The 26,954-nt window shown below is 35.0% G+C and overlaps 1 pseudogene; it reads right to left on the minus strand.

Annotated features, from left to right (window-relative positions):
- LOC109044957 overlaps nucleotides 1–26,954 on the minus strand; it is a 115,434-nt pseudogene that overhangs the window by 12,961 nt on the left and 75,519 nt on the right.

Below are 26,954 nucleotides of genomic sequence, written 5' to 3' on the forward strand. Positions count from 1 at the left end.
TGAGTTTTATGACCAGAGACATGAAAAAACAACCCTGTCTCCAGCAGAACATATGAAATGAGAAGAGTGGAAAAACTCAGCAGTCTGAGGAAGATACTGTACATACACACAAACAAACAAACAAACACAGTCTGAAGAACAGCATTAAGCAGATTATTGATTAATCTTCATGCTTAAGTAATGCTAAAATAAAATCTTCATTTTAAGAATAGTTTGACTTAAAGTCAGGCAATTCGCTTATTTAATATTCTAGCTTGTCATCATTTTGACAAATGTTTTTATTTGATACACTTCTGACAAGACCAGATCAGAAATTTGAATATGAATATACTCAGAGATCCTAAACAAATGGGATCACCAATCACCATTATGGCTTCAAAACAATTACAGTAGTAAACAACAAAATTTCTCACAGTGGCACAGTTAAAGAGAACTTTATAATGTGAATTTACAGTAAAACAAGAGCAGTAAATTACTGTGGTTTAGCATCATTCTGCTGTTCATTCACAGTCATTTGTAAGAAAATGACCCAGCATGCATTGATTTCAAAGCAAATTTTTGACTACAGTAATTTATTGTAAATTAATACCCTTTAATCCTGTAAATTACTGTAATATTTTTTTACAGTGTATTATAATAATTTAAAACAGGGTTATGTGGGTGGATATTCACATTGGTCTACTATTATTTATATAAAATATTATTTATTGAATAATACTATTTAATTTTTGACTGAATTGCCTATTGCTGGGCAATTCAGTCAAAAGTACAAAGGCAGAGCTCTGATATACAGCATTAAAGTTATAAACGTAAAAGTATAAAGTAATGAGACTTTAACCTCAGCCAAAACTATTTCTTCTGGAACAAATAATAGATTAATGAAACCAAAGATTGACCGTTAGATTTACCCAAAACAAATTATTTTGTTTTATAATGTTTAACCGATATACAGCAGAGACATCAGAGCCAGTGGAAAATTCCAGAAGAACTGGCTGAGGTAAGGTTGCTCTCGGCGGGTTCATAAGCATTTTAATATGAGCTCAAACATTTATCATCAAATTCCTTCTAATTATCTCTCACTGTGCAGTATGTCAACGACTGTTTCATTTATGTCTTTATTTCTCTGAAGAAATGTTACCAGTAACCTCTAAGGCATAAAACTTTCATCCGGGCAGCTGCTCTGCTTTGGTAGTGATACAAACACGAGCAGAACACATCTAACAGTGAACAAAATAACACATGTATAAGAGTAAGAAGTGTGTCTAGAAAGGCAGAATAAGGCAGGTGGTCTGTAATCTCCTGTGCTTGTGAATATGAATGACGTGTGTATTGACTCAGAAAACACATATTTGAACAGAATCCTGATGACTTGTGTTAGATCCCAGTGACAGACGCGTCTCCCTGCTGAGTCACGGGGCACAGCAGAGTTTAAATAAGCATATTGCTGTGTGTCTGGACTTCAGGGGGCTTTTCTCCTCTTGACTGAGGAGGACAGGTGCTTCCTGTAGAACAGCTGGTCACAAAGACAGCACATCCCCCCTTTTATATTTTTTTCCACTACCACTAATACTAAAACCATAACAATATCACCAAAGACAAATAGTTTTATTTTTTTTTTTCTCTCTAATATACTTATATAATTAAAAAATATATATATATATATATTTAAAAAAATTGTTACATTTTCATAAATTCACTCAACCATTTAAAAGTTTGGGGTCCGTAAAATGTCTGATGTTTTTTTTTAATGTTTTTTTTATTGAAATTAATATTTTTATTAAGCAAGGATACATTAAATTGACTGAAAATGACAAAGACAATGTCATAATGTTATGTGACAAAAAAAAAATCTATTTTAAATAAATGCTGTTCTTTTGAACTTTCTATTCATCAAAGAATCCTGAAAAAAATGAAAAAATAAACAACTGTTTTCAACAATGATAATGTTTCTTGAGCACCAAATCAGCATATTACAATAATTTCTTAAGCATTGTGTGACACAAAGAATGGAGTAATGCTTTGCCATCACAGAAATAAATTTCATTTTAATATATATTAAAATAGAAAAAAAGTTATTTTAAACTGTAATAAAATTTCACAATGTTGCTGTTTTTACTGTATTTTTGTTCAATTAATGCAGCCTTGGTGAGCATAAGGGACTTTTTTCAAACATTAAAAATCGTACTGACCCCAAACTTTTAAACGGTAGTGGATAATCAGTCTTACTATTATATTTAATATTTTCAGCAGTGGTGGTGTATGTTAGGCTCTGTGCAGAACAAATTTAAAAAAAAAAAAAAAAAAAAAAAAATTACAAAACAAGATTAGGCCTTCTGAAATCGCCTCACAGAAAATGGGTCAAATTAGGTAAAATAGCCAAATTACAAGTGATTTAAACTGACCAGTCGATTAGCTGTTTAGATGATTTTGAAAATATGTTGTTTTGCAAAGAAGAGCAAGAACAAGCAGTGATGGTGAGATGAGGGGGTAAGAGGATCTCCAAATCTCACAGACACTCACCGTGTCATGTCAGCACCATCCAACACAGAGGACAGAGGTTCTGACTTTTTCCAAATGTTGGCAACAAACTTTGTTAAAGGTGTCTGGAGCGGCTGTGTGTTTGGCTTACTTGAAGAGCTCTTGTCTGGAGATGGCTCTGTTGGTGAGAGGGTCGATGGCATACACCTGGAGGTCTGATTTGGAGTAGTCCTCAAGTTCATAACCTTCTCCGTGTCGCCGGGGACCGATCGATTCCACTATCACTTTAGCACCAGGGATCTGATCTTGCACATAGCGCTCCAAAATACTGACAAAACAAAAACAAAAGCATGGCAAATAAAATTACTTTATATACCTAAAACATTCAAATGCAAATTCCACTTACTTAATTTCTAATACTTCTACCAAACACTGAAAATGATCTATTTTTGCTAAACCTGAAGGGTGAATCTCACAAAACATCCCAAAATGAAAAGAAAAAAGACATTCTGTGCATATTTAAGTTGTCAATTTCACTGATTATTTTACATTAATGAACATGAGAATGGTCCTGTCGTATAACAGTTATTACAATAATTAATAAATGCTAAAATATTCAAATACTGTGACTTTTTGTATTCGGGTGATAGGATGATTTTGAAATATAACTGTGAGATTCTTTCTATAACTCATGCATAAAGCATGCAGAACAGATACTGAATAAATTACATTTAACTGTCTTCAGTTTGCAATATGTACACCTGACTAGTATTAAAAAGCAATCATTTGGTCTGTTATTATGATTATTCTGCAAACTACTGAGTGAAGTGGTTTTATTTTGCTTATTGGAGTTTGCCATTTGAGCTCAATTCTGCGTTTTAACAATTGAGATGGCCTTTTAAATCAAAGCAAGTGGGAAAACAAAGGCTGCTGACAGTGCAGGAAACACTTAAATGCCACTCAAGGAAAGCAGCAGTGCAGAGAAACACACCGAGGGAGGAATTCTCACCTAATCAGCTGCTCTTTGTTCTCCTCCACCACAGTGGGCGGCACATTAGAAACCACAACCTGCATGTCCAAGGCATTGACAACGGACACCTACAACCCACACAGAAGGTAAAATTTCTATTTCAAATAAATCCTGCTCTTTTTAACTTTTTGTCTTTCTTTCAATCAAAAAATACTGAAAAAAAGTATCCTTGTTTACAAAAAAAAAATATTAAGCAGCACAACTGTTTTTATCTATGATAATAAGAATTTTTTTCTTGAGCACAAAATCAGCATATTATTTCTAATTTAGACTAGAGTAATGATGCTGAAAGTTCAGTTTTTCCAACACAAAAATAAATTACATTTTTAAATATACTGAAATAGAAAACAGTTATTTTAAATTATTTAAAATTTCATAATATTATTTCATAATATTACAGTTTTTACTGCATTTTTCAAACATAATGTATTTACCAAACCAAATTGACACTCTGGAGAGATATTTTCCCTTAATAACAGTGCTGAGTGTTGTTATGCAATTTAGACTTTTTTTTTTTAATTATTCAGTCAGTGATTTGACTTGAACCCCAAACATTCATTTTGCATAACCAGAGGGATGAGAGAAAATGTAATTTCCCAAAGTGACATGTTTTGAGTGGTAACTTTCTGTTGTGTTCAAATCATCATTTTGCATGAGGTGCATGAACAAACATACAGGTCAAAGGTCACGTGCACTCACCACCACATCAGCCCTGCTGCTCAATCCCTGTCCGTAGTTGTCTGTGGCGATGACCTGAAACTTGAAGTAGGACCGGCGCATGTTTCGGAACATGATGGCGCTCTTGATGACGCCAGTGTAGGGCTCAATGACGAAACTGTCCTGCCCCTCAGGCGTGGGAGGGATGATCAGTCTGTAGGCCATCTTACTGTAGTTTCCCGTGTCGACATCTGTAGCCTGATACACATGAAGTTACATGCAGAAACGTCCATGAAAACTAATATGATTTTGAGAAACTCCCATTATCTGGTTATTAAGTCTGTCAATTACAATTTTTAATCTAACTAATTACATGATGTCAAATTAATTGCAATTGAATTACACATTAATTTTGGCTAAAAAAATTATCCCCTAAAGTCATTATTGTGTTAGATGAGAAAAGCATTGAACAGACATTACAAAATGTAGCTTTACAAAGAAATATTCTGATATTCTGATATTAAAAAACATGAAATTATGACATGATATGTTATATTTTGAAACTTCAACCGGCTGCAAGTTACTGTCTTAATGAGTGAGTCATTCAGTCATTCATTTAACTGATTTGTTCAAACAGCTGATTCATTCAAGAACGAAGAAAGTGACTTGCTTGCTTGCTGTGGCTTTGTTTGCAACATTATAACTTCTTGTCTTTTGAACTACTGGCATAAAATCAATATATGTCAATAAACATAAAGCTCAGGGCTGTAGTAGGTGCAATAAATGCATTAATAACTTTAACACATTATTTTTCCATAATCAATCCCACCAAACTAATGCATTAAATAAACAGCACTAATAGTAATATAAAAGAACAAGGAACTAGAATATATTAAAGGCTTAAATAAAAAAAATAACATTTTGTCAAAACTATCCCTTCAAAAGCCTTGCTGGAAGAAATCTCTGCAGCCTCCACATCAGCAATGACCTAGAAATGTAATAATCCCCATATATCATCAGATTGTATGCCTTAATGCTTTTTATAGATGTTAAATGTCTCAGTTTATGAGATAACGGTCACCTTGTGGTAGCCTTACACACAGATGCCGTTGGGTATTTTACAGGTGTCCGTCACTTGTCTTCCACATTGTCAGAATGGAGAGAGAAGCTGTCTAAGTACAGTTACTAAGATGTGGGGGGAAGCGAGCAGATTTGAACAGCGAGAGAGAGATTATATTCTTGTGTTGACAGGTGTGTCAAGATGAGAACAGCAAGTTCTTCGCTGTAAAAATGAAATATAATGTACTGCACGCACCAACACCTGCAGAACATTTCAAACCCCACAAATGAATCACCATTGCTCCAACGTATTCTGCTAGTATTGTGCTTAACAACACTACCACTCTAAATGTGAAAACACAACAAGGCATTTTTTATATTATGATTCTGCAGTTAATGCAATGTCAAATTTATAGGGAAGATAAAACTAATTTGGAAAATATATAGATTTAAACTTTGGAATCAGGAGGATTTATTTATTGATTAATTTTCTTGTAAAAAATATTTTAGTTATAAAGGACTTAAAAAATAATTAAATTCAAATAAATGCTGTTCTTTTGTACTTCCTATTCATCTAAGAATCCTGAAAAAAGTATCACAGTTTTCACAAAAGTATTCAGCAGCACAACTCAGCAGGATAATGTGAGACTGAAGACTGGATTAAATAAGCTAAAAATTCAGCTTTGCTAAACTACATTTTAAAATATATTAACACAAACAAAAAACAAAATTAATATCATTAAATTGTTATAATATTTTACAATATTGTTACTGTATTTACTTTATTTTTAATCAAATAAATGCAGACTTGGTAAGCATAAATTTATTTTAAAAACATTTCAATGAATTTCAAATTAATTTTCTATAATTTTTCATCCATAAATCAGATTTCCCTTGATGCCTCCATCCTGCATATCTGAACTGGTGTGTGAAAAAAAAGGAGTGCATTGTGGTGTCAAACCTGGACATTATGGAGGCTGAATACAATTTCATATTACATTTCAGTGATTACGAGTGAATAAAAATCTTTAAAGAACCTGGAATATAGCATATATGAACTACTTTATGGTGTTTTTAACCTTTTTTGGTCCCTAAGAACTGCCATTGCAAAACATGTGAACAGTCTTCAGAATTTCTCTTTTTGTGCTCTGCAGAATGGCTGACATTAGCATAACAAAAAAGATAAAAAGATAATAATAACAATATTATATATATATATATATATATATATATATATATATATATAGTATATATATATATATATATATTTCTTTTGTCAGTGGCAAGTGCTCACTTGTCTGCCTTCAACAAATCAGTTAGGACTACTGAGTGAGCGTTCTATCAGCCTAAGGTTTATAATGTGCCCTCATGACATTCCAGATTGTTCCTACACTGCTGCCTAGGAATAAATAACACATAACATACTCACCACAACTTTCAGTACTGTGGTGAAGGTCTTGGTGTCTTCAGTTACTCCTCCGATGTAAAGAGACCTTGTGAAGACTGGAGGATGATCATTCTCATCCTGCACATCAATAAACACCTTCGCCGTGTTCGCTGTTTATATTTAAACACACACAGAAGAAACAGACCTTAGTTTATGGAAATATAAGCCCTATTCGTCACAGTTAGAATAAAAAATCCTGTGTTAATGTAAACACACACAGCTGCTGCAACCCTCTCCACGCTGTGGTAGACATGAGAAATATGCTCTGTCAGAAAACATTTGTCTTTTGCTGCACACAATATATAAAGTCATCTGGTGTAGATCTAAGCACACACAGGGGAAAGCGCAGATGAAGAGCTGTATATCATAGCTCAATAAGAGAGGAAAGAAAGAAACGAAGAAAAGAAAAACAGGTGGGGAAGCGAGAGAGAGAGAGAAGATGTGCCAATCCTGTTATGCACAACAAAATGTACATCAAAGTTAAAGCAAGACACATGGCAGGACAAATGCACACACATATACTCTCTCGCTCTCCAATGTTTGTGATTTGTACAGTTTTCCTATCAAAGGCTTGTGAAGTGCTCAATGAACTTTAAATTTAACATGAAATGGAGTTTGCAACCCATTTTATTCTGGTAATGTGGCTTATTTCTAAGTGAATATTCAATGAGAATCACATTGAACAGCAACAAAAAATGTAGAACGGGACTTTTTTCATCCATTGGGATTTGATTGAATCTTGAAAAATTGGCCTGACTGTGAGTTTGCAATTGGTTGTGGAAGACTCCTATAAATCTCCTGAAACACCCACATTTTTAGGAGGCCTCTTTAATGACACAACATATCCCAATGGACATTACACTTTTACATTTGCAGTACCAGAAAACATTTCCCACATTTTCTATGCCAGTTTTGGGTGGAAATCTGCAGAATGGACAATCACTAAATGTGTTAAGTCTGCAAATTTCCAACCAACTTTGTATTTGAACAACTTTCTATGAAAAATGTGCATTATTTTCCCATATTACCTGCATGTCTCTTTCTCTCTATTTTGTCTAGTCATGTAGCACAGATAAAATTAAAAAAAAAAAAAAATCGCATTGACAGCTAACTTTTATTAAAACCCCATCTTAGCATGCAGCAGGGAATTACCCCTTTAAACAGGACTAAGAATATTACACTTTTATAGACATCTGAAAGCACAATAAAATCAGGGTTGAAATTAAAAGTCAACATTGTCAATAATAAAAAGTTGTTTTAGACGTGGAGCAAGTTATTAGATTTTGATGGAACATTCTTTTGAGCATGCACTGACAAATCGTTCCATGTAAGACCACAAATGTGTGTAAAACAAGCACATAGAGCCAATGTTGATTTTATGATCCTATGCACAAAAAGCCACTCATCTAAAATCAATGCAATTCATTAACATTGCTTTGTAATTCATCATGTGTGTATTTCTGTGTCCATCTTAAAGTGATCTGAGCTGTATTCTGCTCTCATCCTTCAGCACACATCTATGCAGTTTTAATGAAGTACACAGACTTCTGGAGGAAGATCAAACCTCTCACAGGAAGAGGGAGATGTGCTCTGCTCTGCTCTACCTATCCTGTCTATCTTTCAACCTCAATAAACTGCATGAGCTCTACACTTATGACATCTCAAATAACTCCTGCTATAACTGAGATTCAGCAAACATTAAAGCACCAGAGAGGTGGCGATCTACACTGACATTTCCATAATTAAAGGGTGTGGTTTATCATATTGCTGTTGTTATCATTTTAGAAAAACTTATTTTTTTGGTGGTTTAATAAAATGGTGGCAAAAGTAATAAATAAAATAAATGAATAATAATAAAACATTAACCAGTTACAACAATAAAAACAGATTTGGCCAAATTACCATTTCTTATGCATATTTTATGTATATATATATTTATGAAGCCTATTATCATGCCAACTGAACTCACTTTTCCAAAATAATTAATTACTTTTTTTTTTAATAATCATATTCTCATTACTTAAATCATTACCATCACTGTGATACAGAATATTTAGAAATTTAGACTGCAATGCAATGATTTTTATTAATAGAGCATATATTAAATGTGGTGAATAATTTTCATAATTTATAATGTTTTAACTCATTACAGTAATTGGAATGTTTTTGGGTTTTTTATGCATTATAGTAACATGCATATGGGGGGAAATGTGCTTAATTGTTATAAAAATCTAAAAAAACAAACAAACAAACAAAAAAACAGTAAATACATTAAACACTATATATATATATATATATATATATATATATATATATATATATATATATATATATATATATATATATATATATATATATATATATATTGCACGTGCTAAAGACAGGTTTTATGAAGTTCACCAAAATATATCTTAATTCAGAATTTCATTTGAAAATATGTGGTCATATATAGATCTGTATATAGATCAGTGGAATGTGTTTTTTATCTGTTATTTATTTCAATCTTAAACTGTAAGATTCCCTGATAAAATCCTTGGAAAAGATGAAGTGTGCTTCGGTGTTGTTCTTACTCTTGGATGGAACACGTAGGTTGGCGAGGATGACAGCGAGGGAATCAGCCTGCACGCGCAGCACATAACTGGTCACACTCTCGTAGTCCAGAAGTTTATTTGTGTAGATGATCCCAGTGCGGTTATTGACTGTGAACTCACCTGCAAACACAAACTGATCAGTGAACAGTTCACAACGCCTTCAACACCAATGATGGTTCACTAGAAATCCACAGTTGCACCTTATTCACAAATCATCTGCAGTACAACTCAACCAGGAAAACAATGCGCTGGTTGGTTCCAGTTGATTTAGTGAATTCCCTCCAGAGTAAAAACTCACCTCCTTCACTTCCACTCACTATGGAGTAAAAGACAGTGGTGTTGACGGCTGCGGCCAGAATCATTCCCACAGGCGTCCTGACAGGAGCGTTCTCACTTACAGGACTAAACCTGCAGAAATAAACCAGAAAAAATGACAACTTCATTCGGCATTAAACAACACACAGCCGAGTGCAGTGGAGATACTGTGACATAAATATCAGTTTCCTGTTGAATACTGTATAAACATAAGAGAAGTTCAACTGGCCCTCCACCTCCACAAAAGACCTACAGAAAGTGCAGAAAGAACAGAAGGACTTTGCTTTAAGAGTTTAATTAATGTATTCAAAAGCAGCACACATAAATCACGGTCTAAAGAAAAATCGATTTTTAAAGCTATTGTCTACAACATGAGCTGACCTCTGAGCCTAGCAATTCTCAACTGAAGGGTCAGAGGTCTATTCTTATGAAAACAAATGCTTAATGCAAATACTAAAATGCTAAAAACTAGTTTGGCTAGAAAAAAAAACTACACTTTAAAATCAACTTTTAAAGGGGATGAAAAACACTTTCTATATCTTTTGTTGTTAAAGTCAAAGGCTGGACATAAATCTGTCAAATTGATGCACATTAATGTTTAATTTGTTAAAAGATATTTAATTACTGACAAAAACAGATAGTCTATCTGAATTAACTGTCACAGTTCTTGTACTCCTTTTACAGATGTTGTGAAAGCCTCTGTGCTTTCTCTCGAACAGGAGAAGACCACACGCCAGCCATCAGAAGTGGGTGGGCATGACACTATTGTCTCTATTGTCCAACAGTCAAAATACAGCCATCATCGTGAGATCTCGACAAAGAGCTACTGACTGCCTGGGTTTCTCTGCGCCATAAATGGGGTGAAGTGCTTTGCTCTGTCTCTGAGACAATAGGGCACTGCCGCAGTCAACTGCTACATTGACAGTGAGGAGCTGAGGTCACGCTGAAATCTCAGCGATGCTCAGCTTCACTCTGGTTACCATGGGAATCACAGAGGACAGAAATAGCCAGAAGCTCAGTGCAGGAGTGAGGGAACACAAAAAAATGGAGCATCTTTTTAATGGAAATGAGTTGCTGCACACTCCCACACAATAACTCATGACTATCTTCATCAGCACATCTGTAATCTTCTCATTGTCATACACTCACTGCATTTGCACAGCCATGTAATCACACAGTCCATTTAGCTCTAGTGCATATGTTTGTAGAGTTACATGTTATGTTAATGCATGATAACTTGAATGTTAACAGTGGAAGTGAGTCAGAACTGAAAAAAGAAAAATAATTTATATATATATATATATATATATATAGTATATATATATACATACATCGTGCTGTGTTTTAGCTGTTAGACAGTTTTCCACCACAATTGATAAGTTTAATTTTATGCAAATGAGCAATGACACCACATGAATTGACATGAAAAAAATGATGCATAGAAAACAGTGATGGAACTGTCGCATTCCAAGTGAATATAGATTCTTATAATAGATTCTGTGTCAAATTAGAACCGCATGTTATTGCTACTGGCAAAACAAACCATTCTGGGTTGTGATCAAATCAAAAGCAATGTGTTATTAATAGAATGCACAACTACTCATTGCTTTAGATTGGATCACAACACAAATGAGATCAGATTATGCCAACAATAACACTAAGGCAACCACCAGTAGAAACACCCACAATACAACCACTTTTCAACCTCTAGTGATAAAATCAATGTGTGTGTGAACAGTTCATCAGAGCTCATTAACAGTGAATTAAAGCAACATTAACTGTGCATCAGTAATCAATGACACACTTACAGATAAAGATCTCCAGCTTCAGTAATTTCTACATTCTTCAATTTGACACTGAAAGTCCATTTATTAGAGTTTTTGGCAATTCAAACTCAAGGTCTGCTAGGATCTCTCTAAAAGTGTCCTCTGTGAACTGTTAGAAACCTCTCCACAAACTCATTTTTTCAGAAAATGCTTACACAACATATCAGCGTTTTAATGACCAGATTAAAACAAGTGTAGAATGTACTCTCGTCCACCCTAAGGAATGCTAATTTAGACTTTAGACATCCAGTGCTGTTTTATGTCTGGTATCATAAGCAGTTCATCTCTCGAACTGTGTTAATTATGTAAGGGATAACGTACAATCAGCTGGTCATTACTGTAAAATAAACCCGACGGAGAGATCAGACCCCGACGCAGAGCGGAGCAGAATAGGGAGGTTGTCTAATCACCATCAAGTATTCCAGAGAGCTGCGCACATAATAAAAGGTATAACAGTTCTAATCTCCAAGCGGCTCATAATGGACATTCAGAAACACTAAACCAGGTGATATCAAATGAAAATATGTCTATACAACTGGCCATCAAACCATGCAAACATATTGAAATAGGGATAAGCTGTAATGCTTCTTACTTAACTTTATAGGTCAGAGAAGAAATGAGGTAAAACTAATACACTTTATAATATCCCATGATGCTATCTGCTATCAACTGAAAATAGAAGGAAGTGTCTATAAAATTGAGCCATAAAACAACTTAATAAAAAATAAAACATAAAATAAAATACCAAATGATTGGTATTGGGATTGTGAACAAACATGCATATACATTTTTTTTTTTTTTTTTTTTTTACATTAACTACATCTGAGCAAAAGTTAAATTGGTCTTTAGAAAAATGTACATTATATTAATTTGAGCAAAAGATAATTTGGTCTGTAGCAATAAACAGAGTAAAAGAGAAAATAAGAATCATACACAGACGTTTCTTTCTTTCTTTGTCTTTGTTGCTTTTGGCTGGGTAAAGTGTTTAAATATTTTTTGTTCTCGTTCCCTTCCTCTCCCACACCCACAGACATGCAAATACACAAACTCAAGCATGAATAATTCAGTTTGGTGAATCTCACAAAAACATGTCCAGGTCACATTTCACCCCCAAATCGTAAGCAAATAAGAATAATATGCACAATGTATTTTGCATAAAGAAACCCTTTTTGTTTGTTGCATTTTGAGATTGACATCATGATGATGTCAAGTTTACAGTTTTTTTGTGGTTCTCATTATCCTCAATGACACTCATTACTTTCTCTTGAATGTAAAATAGTATTTATTATGTATAAAAGTAAAAAAAATAAAAAATAAAAAAATAAATAAAAATAAAAATCAGCATATATTAAAAGCATCACAACATTTACAACCATGAAGTAGAAATTCTTCACAATTGATTTGAGAATATGAGAAGTTGGAAGGATGCATTTACTGTAAATGTCAAGAAAATGTCACAGTACAAAAAAATGTTTTTCTTTATGCAAAACCATTTGTTTTGGGGTGAAATATGACCCAGACATGTTCTTGACAGGTTTTGCGAGACTCATCTATTGTGTTTGAAAGTGTAGAGGTGTCAATGCGACAGAGGCCCTGGGCAAAGCACACAATGATGATTACAAGACGTGACAACAGAAGACAACATCCCTGCAGTGTGCACTTGTATGTGCATATCACTTGTTGGTAAGCAATACCTTGAGAATGTATGAACTTGTCCTCAGAGATCTTATATAAAGAAGGACATAAATCTTTCATAAATGTAGAGGTTTACATGTCTAAATATTCATACTGCAAGACACCTTGTGTTGCAAACCATATTCCTGACAGATCTGAGCCAACCTCGATGAAAAATTTAGTGTGGATATTTCCACAGTAATGATCAAATCGTTTTACAGTTATAAACATCACACAGTCAAAAGACTCAATTTGACAAACAATACATGATAGAGCTACTGGCATCCAAAAGAAAATACTTTTCTTTCATTGTTTAAAATACTTAAAGGTGCTGTTTGCAGGATTGGCACCGAGTGGTTGAATTAGGTATTGCAGTCCAAATTCAAAATATTGGAGAGGGTTTTTTCACCCGGCACCTCCTCCTCAGACTTGAAGTGCACGTAGGTTGCCAGATTGATGACACAAACAGGAACGAGCGCATTTGATGATGAATGAAATGTAATACGCTGTGTTTTCCGCCAACTGTCAACCAGGGTGCCGAAATACAATTGGGTAAACTGGCAGTGGGCGGGTTTCACAAACCAAAACAAACACTGACATTTGCAAAGGAGAATAACTGACAGTAGCATTGTTTTTCAGATAAACAAGTATGTTAACTTAGCATGTTTCTTAAATATCTGCAAACATATTATTTTCATGCTTTAGAAGAGTCATAATCTTACACATAGCACCTTTAATGTATGATAGATTCACAGGTCTTCATTTAACCCATTTTGATCTGGTGTGCTTTAATCAGATCTCTAGAGTGTTCCAGCCACAGTCCACAGCCTAATGAGGTCTACAAAGAAATGCTGCATGCTCTCTATAACTCACGCCATGAGATCTTCCTGTGAACTGTTCTCTCTGACCCACTGCTTTACACACCAAGGCCTCTCCGAATGGACAGACTGCATAACATTACAGTTGAATGGGCTGAAAAACTCAAATCCCACCGCTGGAAAGAGACAGAATACAACTTTATTATCTTCTCAACATCACATTTCTTACAAAACCTCGAGAACACTAGAAAAATAGAAAATACCATTAAGTAGAAAACAAGAAATGTTTCATTTCCAAAAATATGTAAAGCTTTTAAAATCCAAAAAGACCAGTTATTAAGTTATAAAAATTGCTTGTTATTAAATCACAACCACCTAATCACATTTGTGTCTAGAAACTTGGTTTGCCAAATTACCATGAACTAATGAGGAAGTTATTAGTTAATCTAGAGAGTTCAAGTTTAAAAAGTACAGTAGCAAAAAAGGCAATTTAAAACTAAATTATTATTATTTTTGCTACACAAAAATGAATACAAATTAAATAATGGTGCAGAAAACCATGGGTAACATTATAATTATTTGTTCTTTATTTTTCAGTTTTTTTTTTAATGCAATTTTTCGTATTAATTATCGTATGCCCACTCAGGCTGCAATTATTTAAACAAAAATACAGTAAAAACAGTAATATTGTGAATTAGTATTACTATGAAAATTACCTTTTTTCTGTTTTTATATAATATTTAAAATGTCATTTTTAATTTTTTATATTCCTGTGATGGCTAATCTGAATTTTCAGTCTTCAGTGTCACACGATCCTTCAGAAATCATTCTAATATACTGATTTGGTGCTCAAGTGACATTTTATTATTTTCAATGTTGAAAACAGGTGTGCAGCTTAATATTTTTTTATGAAAACTGAGATACTTTATCAGAAAAGAACTCTTCAAAAAGAACTTTGAAAACATTTTTTTTTTTTAAAGAATATCACTTTTGAAGTATTTATTTCTTTGTTGATCTGTTGCACGTGCACCATGCTGTTCACTTGTTCAGCTAAAATATGCTTATTTTAAACATCAAATGCTGCAATAAATTCATACACATGTTGTTAGTTCATTTATAATTAATTTACACAGACAAATGAACAGTTAAAAGTCATTTGGCTGTATATTCAGCTTTGCTAATGAGACTAGCACACTGGTCCAATCGAGCACAGGAGTTTAGCTCATTTCAGGCCAGCTGTGATATATCAATCTTACCGATGAATGGCCAATCGCTCAAGCCTAAAATAGACTGACTTTTTATCCATAATCGCTATGGAAACTGCTGCTGTGAGATACATCAGTAGGACTTGGAAATTTAGGCAATGCTTCAGAGAGATCATGTTCTCAGAAACAAACATAACACAACACAGAAGTGAAGTTTGCTTACCTGTAAGCAGTGACATACTATAATCCAGGAACACATCACCTACTGTAAGATAACAAGCTAAACTACTCAATTCACTACTCAAAGAGTTAGTCTTTTATCTTAGAAACTGATGATAACTCGGTTGATTTAAATACACTTTTGAAATAATAGATCAAACTCTCAATTACAAGCTCTTCAAATGAAGTTTGAGGACACCTGACTATGACACAAATTGAGTTCAGTTGCTTGCTGCTACATCTGATCAGCGCCAGACCTTTACTACATATTCTCTTGATTGGACGTGCTTCAATAGACACACTGATAGAAATCCCACAGCTCACAGTGAATGACAGGTCTTCAAGGAAGACATGGAGCTGAAGAATTTCTGTAGAGTTTATGAACATGGAAATGAACTCAGTATGTCTCTTTCATAAGGGAATTTTAAGATTAATATAACCTTTCTTAGTATGTTATCTAGTACAGCACAAAATAATACCAAGAAATTAAAATCAAATAAAAAGGTATGTAGCATTATTGACCAATTTGGGGTCAGTAAGATTTTTTAAATGTTTTCGAAAAATAAATTTCTTATGCTCAAACTTTTATTTGAATATAAATACAGCAAAAACAGTAAAATGGTGAAATATTATTACACTTTGCCCTTTGAAAGTGTAATATTTAAATATTTAAATGTAATGTGACCCCAAGCTGAATTTTCAGCATCATTACTCCAGTCTTCAGTGTCACATGATCCTTCAGTTCTAATCGTTCTAATATGCTGATTTGGTAATTTCTCATTATTATCAATGTTGAAACAGTTGCGCAATATGATCTCAGACTTTTAAATGGTAATGTACAAAACCTACTTATGTATTCACATAAGTTTTAAATATGACTAATAAGACAATCATTCTGGGGCTGAAAGAAAATGACCTCCAGAAGCACAGCGACCTCCATTATTGTCAATGCCACTACTCCCTTCAAGAAGCCCCGCAAACCATGTTGAAGAATCAGTGATGTACAGGTGCAAACAGCCACTGCAGTGCTTCAGGAAAGATTCCTGACTGTACTTGAATGGACCTGCTATGGCTTTAAGCTAGACACCATCAATAATGACAGACAGTCCACATTTAATCAGACAGAGAAACAGCTCGAATCCCTGCAGACTGTCTGCTGGAAGAAACAGAAAACTCAATACTGCAATCGCTGCCAAAATACTGCTACAAAGTACTGGATGAAAAGTCTCAATGCATATAAAAGGCCCATTTTTAGGGGTCTAAATACTTTCTGAAGACATTGGATGTTTTACACCATCTTGAAAATGACACACACCTGTTTGCTGTAAAATACCCTAAAATACAGCTAAATAACCTCATTATGAATAATCATGACAACAAATTCCAAGGTTGTCCAGTTGCCAGATCTTGTATGAAACGCATCTTTCTCATACGCATCTTTCTCATCTTTTCTCATTCTCATACCTGTCAACATCTGGGTACCTGGGTATACACACACACACACACACACACACACACACACACACACACACACACACACACACACACAAGCACACATATACATACACATATACATATTCAGATGCAAAAACCTCTGAGTCTGTCTGAGACTTTTCTGAGATTTTCATGCTTCTTAAATGAGCATTTATGTTTAGGTTCAGTAATTTCTCTTTAATGGCAAAGAAAAGGTTATTAGTCAGTCATTGAATGCCTCATTTAAAATAATAATAATTAAAAAAAAAAAAAAAATTCAGATTTTTTGCACATGTCCTGAAACTAGACAAAGAGAACCCAATCAAACAAATGGACAAAAATATTTTCTTTGTCATTTATTTATTCAAGAAAATGATCCAATATCACATATCTGTGAGTGGCAAAAGTATGTGAATCTTTAGGATTAGCTGTTAATTTGAAGGAGAAATTAGTCTGTTCAGAGGTGTTTTCAATCAATGGAATGACTACAAGGTGTCATTGCCTGCCCTGTTTTATTTAAAGAACAGGGATCTATCAAAGTTTAATTAGGTTTGTGGAAGTATATCATGGCAAAAACCAAGGAAATCTCTGAGGACCTCAGAAAAAGATCTCCAAATACTCATCACTCCACAAAACCACACAAAGCCATCTCTAAAGAGTTTGGACTCCACAAATCCACAGTCAGACAGACTGTGTACAAATGACTGCACACATGACTGCCGCTCACTGGATATTTTCTCTTTTTCGGACCATTCTCTGTAAACTCTAGAGATGGTTGTGCATGAAAATCCCAGTAGATCAGCAGTTTTGGAAACAACAGCGTTTGACTGTGGTAGAGCAGCTCAAGTCAACCTCTCAGTGCTGCTAGTCACATATTAACAGATAACACTCATTACTCATGCAGAGATTCTGAATCAGCCTGCGGGGAATATGTGCTAAACTAATTCTGACTCACAGAGCTCAAAGAGAACATGTCATAAATAAGTAAATGTCTGTTCTCTCTGCCTCTATAGACAGCAGGACCCACCTGTACTCTTCCTCTGTGAAGATGGGAATCCTGGAGGGCTGAAGCACAGTGATTTCCACTGTAGTTCTGTTCATTTTCACCGGCTCTCCTTCATCATAGGCGATGACCACCAGCTACGAGAAGAGGTCATGAAAAATACATTAAAATGCAGTTCATACAGACAGCGACTTGTGTCTGAATTAAAATTTCAATGCCTAATATTTTTATATTTAATAAAAGATGTAGTGGAGCTTTGTATTAAAATATAATAAACTGAAAATCATCATGAAAATGCAAGAAAACTTGCTGATACTCATTTAAAATGCCATAGCATTTTAAAAACATGTTTATTTGAAAACTTGTTTGAAAAAGTTGGACACACATTTGTATCCAAGGTAAAAGGAAAATATGTCATTTTTTTTTTCGCTTGATGGTCAAACCACTGGACATTTCTAAAGTACATTTAATCCATTTCAATTCTCAAAAAAGCTACATTCATTTAAAAAGAAATGTTTGAAACCAACATGAATACAAAATTAATTGGTGCAAGTCTTCAACTCGATTTTATTTAAAGGAGTCCTATTATGCTTTTTTACTTTTTGAATTTTAGTCAGTGTGTAGTGTGTATTTTACAGATCTCAAAGTCCACTCCAAGTTATTACACATGCACCTGAATAATTATGTATGTAAATATGTATGTTACAATTATGAAAATGTTTTTATAATAAATTGCTGACAGTACAATATTGGACAATGATGTAGGCCTAATCTGAAATTTACACTTCAATTATGAGACTACAGTGTTTCCCATACATTGAGTGCGGGTGTTTTTATATCACTGTATTTCTGAAGGAAACCGACTGTCTTCAGAAAATTGGATGTCTTTTTCATTTCATCTTGCATGTAATGTCTGATAAAGCAGCGTTTGTGAACGGAGCATTGCTTTGTGTACAGCCGTTACCGGGGAAACCTTGATCTCTACCACTCCAACATTTGGATTTGAATTTGCATATAAATAGAGTGCAAGTCTGTAGGAAACACTGGACTATTGTATAAATAAATTAGACTGTATAACAGTTTAACTGCAATTCATGTTATAATGTCTGAATCTGGCTCAAATTGATATGCCAATATTGACGCCATCCTTAACTATACCGGAACAGACAGAACTTGCTGCTTTGGCAAGGGGTGTGGCAGCACTGAAACACCATCTAAGCTGTTCGCCAATCACAACGCACTGGGACAGCTAACGTATCAAAACACATTTTGTTTTTCGGAAGGCGGGCCTTCATCAAAGCCGAAACTAATCGAGCCGTTTGTGCCAGACTGGGAACAAAGGTATTGTAATAATGTAAATTATGTGAAAAATAATGCGTGAGAGCATGAGAGCATGTTCTAGTACAACCCCAAAACAAAATCAAGACTTTGTAAAAGAGCATAATAGGACTGCTTTAAGGATTTCTCTTTTTCACAATGTCAGACATCATTATTTATCATTGAACCAGTTTTTTATTGTAAATATGAACATGAAAACATTACAAAAACTTTGCTGTCAAATCTATTATTTTACAGACAGACAGACATGTCTAATTTTTGATCAGGTACTTAATAGTGGCACAAAGTATATATAAAGTATGCATGCTGCATTTATCTTTTTCTAAATCTTAAAAATGCATCCTGAGAAGTACATGTTATTGATTAAATGTTGTGTCAGCCCTCATTCCCAAACAAAGTCATTCTATCACAGAAAACATCTACATCAACATTTGCTAAAAGGTAAATTGATTTGAGCTCACTTAATGTTAGGCTAATTGATTTATATATCGATTCAGGTCATAGTAGAGGAGAAAGCAACTGAAGTGTACACAGGTTCATTGTGAGTATGCTGTAGAAACACAAATTCCGTCATGAAACTCTAGATAGCACAGACTGATAGGTCCTAACTCAATCTGATATAACCATAGCTATAATAAATATAATCACACATTAATACTGCCATGTATGTTACCATGCTAAACTCTCAAAGAGATGTCATGACAGATATACACTTAGTTAATGACTATCATGTGTGCTGATAGTTTTAGTTTTACTTTGACTGCTATGAATAAATATTTTAAAGTTTGTTTTGTGCTTTTCTATCAAGTAGTAGCACAATGGTGGCTTGCTTAACAACAGTATACTTCTTTGACTTATTAATAGAATAGTATGACATAAAGGTGACATAAATGGAACTGGATGGAAATGGAACTCACCATGGAACTGACATCATTCTACCACCTCATCAGTCAGTTTAAATAAAATAACTGCTCTTGAGCCCTTTGTCACTTTAATCAGACTGAATAAGCTTTTTTTATGCACTAAAAATCTTTTTATCTGCACTGTTTGTTCACTGATTTGCACTCTATCTGCCATGTGCCTTGCGCTGCTTTTATTTAACCTTATTTTTATTTTTATTTTTTCTATTATGTCTTTTTTACATTCCCTTATTGTATAGTTTTATCTTATATTTTATATTTGATCTAGATTTTTAGGCTCTAATGTTAGTGTTATCTGTATGCACCGGGGGTCTGAGAGTAACGCAATTTCGATTATCTGTATGTATGTACTGTACTGTACATGTGGAAGAATTGACAATAAAGCAGACTTGACTTGACTTTACTTGACTAAATGGTTTGTGGGGAAGTCGTGGCCTGTTGGTTAGAGAGTTTGACTCCTAACCCTAAGGTTGTGGGTTCGAGTCTCGGGCTTGCAATACCATGACTGAGGTGCCCTTGAGCGGGGCAAGGCAACTGCTCACCGGGTGCCGCAGCATAAATGGCTGCCCATTGCTCTGGGTGTGTGTTCACGGTGTGTGTGTGTTCACTGCTGTGTGTGTGCACTTTGGATGGGTTAATTGCAGAGCACGAATTCTGAGTATGGGTCACTGTATGTCACGTCACCAAAAAAAAAAAAAAAAAAAAAAAAAACCTACAGCTGTTGCCTACATGGCATGCATGTGCGTAATTGGGCACATTACATAAGTTACATACTGGTATTTTATTGGTGGCCATCTGACGAACCATTTTTATTTCTGATCATCTTAAGGCCAATTCACACTGCACCGACAGACACAGACAAAACACATTACAGTACGTCACTTCTCAGACATTCCAAGACCTGACAAACACCAATTCAACATGTTTAATCGGTGAAAACAAGTGCAGACCAACAGCAACAGATGCCGACAGGGACAACACAATGATCCGACAAAACCCAATGAGCCTGTCTTTTGCCATTTGTCTGCATCTGTCGGTGCAGTGTGAATTGGCCTTTAAAAACAGAAGGAGAACTCTTAACCTGACTTAACTTTTGCTTGATGCTGGATTTAATATCAACATGAATACAGCACACTTCACAAAAAGTGTTTTTTTTGTAAACTACAAATGAACAATACTTTCACTACCTTCATTAATTTAGGTTAATGTAAGCTTAAGAATATGCTTTTGTTCATTGTTAATTCATGTTTGTTCATAATAGATTGATTAATGTTAATTTATACTTGAATGTATAAATTAACATTAGTTAATGTATTATGAATGAAAATGAATTAACAATGAACAATAGTAAAATGTTAAAATGTTAAAAATATATTAGTATATGTAAAAGTAAACAGGCTAGCGGTCATTTTTAGTTCTTGATATCTAATTCATTAGCATTATGAAATAAACCTTGATGTGTTGCCATAAAAGTCTAGGTTTGACTTGTTAGCCAAATTAGTATGTCCAAAAATCAGATGTATCCAAGCCATTTCGTTCTCAATCCTGTTCTTTATAAACTCTTTAATTTTAATCACACTGTCCTGGATTCCAACTCAAGTTGTGTGCATATTAGTACCACCACTCAACTTCACACAACTGAAGTGTTTAACAGCGGAAGGACGGCCTGTCGGCTCAGACTCACCCTGAAGATGGCATTGGGCTGCTCATTCAGGTTGACTTTGGTGATAACTCGTCCTGTGTCCGTCTCCACATCAAAGATACTTCCACTGTACAGAGACAGATCCTGATCCACTCTGTAGCGCACTTTACTGGCAGGCATACCCTGAGGGAGGGACACGTTTAGTATCAACACATCAATAGAGCACATCAATGACCAAGGCAAGTGTATTATTATATTTAATTCTATGCATCACATTATTAAATAATTACAGACTTCTATTGTTATCATTGCTTCAATAGAGGTTTCATTATATATTCTTTCTCTCAAGCTCCAAAAAGGCAAATAAAAGCCCTTATTCGCCTTTATAAAGTATATAAGTATTTCAATATATTGTTGAAGAAGACACTGAAATTAGTCATTATTCATTGATAATTACACATTACTTCAAGTTTTACATTAATGACATCAAATGGCACTGAAATGTACACTACCATTCAAAATATTTCTTTTTTGGAAGAATTTAATATTTTTTATTAAGCAAGGACACATTAAATTAATCAAAAGTGACATTAAAACCTATTCATCAAACAAACCTCAAAGAAAAAAAAAGGGTAACAAAAATATTAAGTAGCACAACTGTTTTGAACATTGATATACTGTAAGAAATGTTTTGTTGAGCAGCAAATCAGCATATGAGAATGATTTCTGAAGGATCATGTGACACTAAAGACTAAAGTAAAGGCTGCTGAAGATTCAGCTTTGCATCACAGTAATAAATGAAATTTTAAAACACGTTAAAACAGAAAACAGTTATTTCAAATCGTAATAATATTTCACAATATTAAACAAATGCAGCCTTGTTGTATGGAATAGAACAGCTTGGACATTCTGCAAAACATCTCCATTTATGTGAATCATACAGGCTTAGAAGGCATAAGGTTGAATCGATGATGACAGAAGTTTTATTTTTGAGTGAACTATTCCTTTAAAGGATTGACTCTTCTTTAAATAGTGGGTTTGAACTTCCTCAAAGGTCTCTCGGGCATCGTGTTAGTTTTGTAGAGCTAGAGGACTCAGTCTGCTGCAGCTCATTCTACTGATATTTTACAGCTCTTCTGTCTGGCTGCGTCATAAATGTTTGATGCTTTGTGCTGTGGTAAACATACAAAGTCATTTATACTGCAGTAGAAAGAGACAGAAACAACATCACATTTACTTATCTCTGACAGCCAAGAAATTAGTTTCTAGCTCATGTCAAAATTTTTCTATGGCTTATTATTTGTCTTATTTCTTTCACCCCTACCCCATGTTTTCAAAGCATTATTTAAAGAAGAAATGCATAATTTATCAGCTTCTGTGGCAGGCCATGAAAATAAACAGCACTGTAGTCTGTTTGACGGCAGACGACATGAACAGGTAAAATAAAACAGACAGATTTACCTCACTCGACCACGATAATCTCTGTTAAGACGATCACACCATTACGTTTAGGGAAAGTAAAGTTAATTCCAATGACCTGACATTACTGTATAACTAGCTGCTGTCCTGGTTCTCATCTGTACAATCCAGTCATGATGCCACATAAGAACAACAAATGCAGGCAAGTTCTGCTAGAATGAATGTACTAGAGAAGTTAAACGCTCACATAGTGGCATTATCTGATTCTTAGTCTTTAAAATACCACACTGCAAAGAAATCTCAATTTTAACAAGCATTTGAAGCACAGATAACCTGACTTTATCCTAATAGTCATAATATTATCTCTTGTTATGAACAGAGTAGTCCTGATACAGTATTATGATGCAAATAATCATTAAATGCACTATTAAGGTATGCTGTATTATGAAAACTATCACAGCTAAAGGCCATCACAACCCTTTCAGCCACATTAAAAAATACAATACACAGTAAGATTGTGAAATATTATTACAATATACAGTAACATTTACAGTAACATATTTACAGTAAATTTTAAATTCCAATATGCTGATTTGAAACATTTCTTATTATTATCAATTATGAAAACTGCTGCTTAATACTTTTGTGATGCATCTTTCAAAATTTGGTGCAAGATTTAAAAAAAAAAAAAAAAAGACAAATGTATTAAAACATTTCAAAGTGTATTAAAATAGAAAACTTAAAGTGAAAACTTAAATTTTAAAGTGTAGCCTTGAGCATGACTTTATAAATACATTCAAACAATCTTAATTATTCAATATAAGTTTAAATATATAAACTTAGCCCTAAATAGAAGTTATCCTTAAAAATAAAAAAGGAAGCATTCCCTCTGGGTTAAGCCATCAAATTAGACAGGCCTCGCTCATGTTAATATGGGATAAAATCAGTTAACTGTTTAATGTCTGACATTCATGAGTCATTTTCAACTGGTGTCAAAGTCAACACTCAAATGTGGGTCAGTCACATTAGCAGGACACATTAAGTTTCTGTCTGGTGATTGTATTCATGCTCTGGCATTATGATTAATGGCTGCTGGTTGTTCTGCTCTGTAGTGTCACTTCAAGGATGGAAGTCCATTACTCATCGCTTTAAATCTTTTCAAATAAAAGGAAGTCAGTACTCAGGACATGAGGTTCAACCAGCATAAAGGCAAAGGAGGAGCTTTCATTACCCAGTGACCTTTGCAGCCGTGCATATAAATACAGTGTTATTATCTCATTTGCTGGCGTGGGCTGGAAAAGCAGTGCTGCTCGTACTGTAATCATCTGTGTTTGAGCGGCACCCTAATGAGAACGGTCACTTCCTGTCCTTGTTCTGCAGCACACTTTTCCTTTCAAGACTGCTTCCGAGAAGTGGATTTTATCTGACTTTAATTCCAGTCCTGCCTGAGAGAGACAGAGATTGAGCTGCTCCACGTCTCAATGGTGATTCACAACACAACCGGAATGATGAATCTGGATTTCAGTGGGGCTTCCAGGGTCATCAAAAAAACTATCTTCCCAGACATCAAACAAAAACGCACAAACACACACACATGCACAAAACAGCCTCAAGAAATTCACAAATACAAGCCACTCATAATAATGAGGCCATCCTCTTATAATTTTTCACAAACCTTGGCTGCGATCTGCAGACATGTAACCTTGCTAGAATAAAATATGAGCATGCTTTGGGCTGAACAATAAGGATCTTGGTCAAGTCAGAGGATCAGATGAGCCAGAGCTAGCAGAGGCAAACATGAAATAAATGTTTCTATTTCTATTTCTATTCTATTCTAAGTTATCTTAAATTCAAGCTTGAAATGTAAAGCATACTTTACAGTTCTTGAAAAAACTGGATGGAATGTTTGACAGTCTCTTAAAACACAGCATCCACGTTTGCAAACAATTCCTGAAACAGTGTTATTAAACCTTCTTGTTAACAGATATAAAAATAAAACTGAACATTACTGAAAAATGTAAACTAAACAAAACAATTTTAATTAGTATTTCTTTACAATACTTTTTTTTATATAAATAACATAACATACATATAAATAACATTATATACAAATGTATAAGATATCTGCATTCTTTTCCATTCTTTGCTTTTGTGTTTATTTTGAGGCTTGAAAACATTAGTTCTCATTGACTGGAATCAAATATTTAAAAAAATCAATAAATATTTTTGGATGTAACTCTCAGTATGACACATAGACTGTCTTGACCCTTGTCAGTGTTCTTGAAATAAAAAAAAAGAATAAAATAAAACTTCAACTCAAAACTTTCAGAGTCAGGCAGTGTTGTGTCCCTGTCTAGTAAGAGTCCTTCAGGTTAAGCTGTGTGTCAGAGACTCCCAGCAGCACACAGCTTTCTCAGACACACTCCTGTGCCCTACGGTGATATAAGCACACAAAGTCCTGTTCATACGGAGGGATTCAGAGTCACCTCAAACACCCCTCAGTGTCCTCTCTTACCTGCTGTCAGGACTCGTCCTGTCATCTAAGAAACACTTATTGTTATTCACTGAAAATCTTGCCCTCCGTCTCAAATCTCATTTGTATCTACATTTATTTAGATACATCAGGTTTGATGTCAGTGATGACATCTGTTGTTGGTTCTTGTGTGTCTGAACTGATAGTAATGTGAAAGATTTGAGATTAAGATTTTCAGTGAATTTTTCCGTGGTCAATTATCCAAATATTTCCTTTCTTGTAGGAAGGGCACATGACACTTGGAGATGGAGACACAGAGCTGATGACTGGGGATAAGGAACTGGACGCTGGAGATCAGAGATAGGAGACTTCGGGGTGCAAACAAATAACAGGTAAGTAGACTTTTGGAAGGTAGACTTTTGGAAATATCTGGAAGGTCATAGACGAGACTGACAAACTGTGTGTGTGTGGGGAGTCATTTTAACCAGTGCAGGTGAAATCCGAGATAGCTGGTGATCACGATTAGATGACTGGTGACAATGAGCAGGTGAGCAGCAGGAGGGATGATGGGAAATGAAGTTCAGACTAGCTGACAGAACTGGTGACCATGACAGTACTTCCCCCTCCCGGAAGGCACGTCCTGCGCTGCAACAGTTCCACCGGGGAGTGGGGTCGGGCACCCTGGCAGATCAGGGGACTCAGGAGGCCATGGTGGATCAGGGGATTCAGGAGCGGCTAAGCCACGGGTATATGCCCCCCGCAAAAAAATTATTGGGGAAAACTATGACTCCTGAAGGGCGCTCTGTAGGAGACGAAGGAGACGAAGGAGGGCTGGACAGGACCAGCGGGGGTGTAGGAGGCTCAGGAAACTGACGGTAGGAGAACTGGAGGGGGTTGGGGCATCAGCAACTGAGTTACACCGGCACCATCATCATAATCATAATCAACATCATCCTCGCCCACTGTGAAGAATGAACCATCCAGCAATAGCACATGATCGATATATTGTGCCAGGGTACCGGGGTTTGTCGCTGCTGGTGCTTGGAGGAAGAGTGGATCATCCAGACCACTCTAGAACACTGACTTTAATGTACCATCTTTCCAAGGTACCTGGAGGGCAGGCGAGAGGAACTCATCAACATAAAACTCGATCGGACAGCCATCTTGGGTTATGGAGAGTATTTGCGTGGTTGGATCAACAATGGAGCTCATCATGCTGTTGTCTGTTGTGGTCTAGTCTTCTGTCACAGGTACACAGACCAGAGGGAGGGATGATGGGAAATGAAGTTCAGATTAGCTGACAGAACTGGTGACTGTAACACTTGTAGAGAAGCCCAGAGGTCGCTGGTTAGAGTCTGGGTACCGGC

This window comes from Cyprinus carpio, chromosome A13, assembly GCF_018340385.1.
Source record: "Cyprinus carpio isolate SPL01 chromosome A13, ASM1834038v1, whole genome shotgun sequence".
NCBI lineage: Eukaryota > Metazoa > Chordata > Actinopteri > Cypriniformes > Cyprinidae > Cyprinus > Cyprinus carpio.